This window comes from Cetorhinus maximus, chromosome 31, assembly GCF_964194155.1.
Source record: "Cetorhinus maximus chromosome 31, sCetMax3.hap1.1, whole genome shotgun sequence".
Taxonomy (NCBI): Eukaryota; Metazoa; Chordata; class Chondrichthyes; order Lamniformes; family Cetorhinidae; genus Cetorhinus; species Cetorhinus maximus.
Genome location: NC_135909.1, coordinates 9066207 through 9067975, shown reverse-complemented (window position 1 = coordinate 9067975; position 1769 = coordinate 9066207). Strand labels below are relative to the sequence as shown.

At 41.4% G+C, this 1769-nt stretch overlaps 1 non-coding gene across 1 annotated transcript; it reads left to right on the top strand.

Annotated features, from left to right (window-relative positions):
• Positions 1-800: 800 nt before the first annotated feature.
• trnam-cau (transfer RNA methionine (anticodon CAU)) lies at positions 801-872 on the top strand. The gene has a single exon. It is a non-coding gene; the product is annotated as a tRNA-Met (tRNA).
• The last annotated feature ends 897 nt before the right edge of the window (positions 873-1769 follow it).

The following is a 1769-nucleotide window of genomic DNA, read 5'->3' as shown; positions in this document are numbered from 1 at the left end:
AGCACAGTTACACAACAGAGGGCACAGTCACACAACGGAGAGCATTGTTACACAACAGGGAGCCGAGTTAGACAACAAAGGGCACAGTTATACAACAGATATATAATTACATAATCGTGAATACAGTTACACACCAGAGGGCAAAGCTCCACAACAGAGAGCACAGTTAAACAACAAAGGGCACAGTTCGACGACAGAGGGCACAATTAAACAGATGACACAGCTACACAACAGAAAGCACAGTAACACAGCAGAGAGCATAGTTACACGACAAATAACACAATTACACAACAGAGAGCGCAGTGAAACAACATAAGACGCAGTTACACAATAGAGGGCGGAGTAACACAACAGGGAGCACAGTTACACAATAGGGAGCACAATTACACAACAGAGAGCACAGTTGCACAACCAGGTGCACAGTTACACAACAGGGTGCACAGTTACACAACAGGGTGCACAATTAAATTACACGATGCAGAGTAACACAACAGGAGTCATTATTACAAACAGGGGACATCTCTGTGCAGCTGGGAACAGTTTACAGAAATGATTAGTTTCTCCACCTCAGTGTCTTGCTAATTTTCTCGGCGTCTTTCTCTGTCACCTTGTGTATCCTGACAGTCTCTTGCTGCCTTTCTGTGTGTGTTTTTCTGTGTGTCTCTGGTGTTACGCAGTGGAATTGTGCAGCCAAGATGATCCACCCAACACATCTTCTCTCTCTCTCAAAAGCACTAAACAAGTGACCATTTAGCTCCCTAATACACAAAACTAGCATTCATTAACTAGTGATAATATGCAGCAGAGTGGCGCAGCGGAAGCGTGCTGGGCCCATAACCCAGAGGTCGATGGATCGAAACCATCCTCTGCTATTTATATACCCACTAAAATAAACATTTTGCTGATACCCACAAACTTATCTCATTTGTAGGTATTAGCATTGGCATCTCGCTTCCTGTAAACACTTCTGTCTGCAACAAATATCTCAAATTGCTTTTATTCACAAAAGGATACTAGCTGCAATTGCTACAAACACTCACCAGCAGAGACCAGCCCATTTCTCGCAAAGAGCTGGCACAGTCTGAATGTTCTTCTCTCGTTCACTATCACCTCATCATTACCTGAATAGGAAATTCCTGAGATGGGAAAATATAGTGAAATTGATATTTATTACATGCAGTCTGTCCGACCTATATGACAAGCAGCAGTAATTCACCATGCTAATTTGGACAACAGCTTCATTCACTGTGACATGTACCATCGAGGAAGAGAGAATCATCATAATGAAGACAGCATCATGTCAAAGGCAGTTAATCAATATTTGGGTAGATATCAGCGTTCCTGCTTAATTACTGGTTTAAAACTGGGATAGTGAAGTTTCCTTCCTTGGGCCTTGCATCAGATACCTTTTATACAGTAAACACCTTTGAGAGCCTCTGATTCTTTCCTTTATCCTGTTATTAGCTGTTCGGAATTTAATGTGTTCAGCTTCCTGCTCATTCTGCCCTTACCGACCTTACTTAAGGTGAAAATTGTAACATTTCTGTGACCATTCTCTGCCTCTAACATATTATGGCCACTCATTGCTAGATGTTCATATACTGTCAGAATATGAATTAATTATCTCTCGTTACTTATTACTAAATCTAATATAACATTTTTCTCTTGTGGTTTCCAAATCAGGGTGGACGGCAGGAGAGGTTAAATGACAAAAGAGTTGATGGTGCAAGGTTAAGGTAAATGGGCAAGTAACAAAACCAAAGATGTGT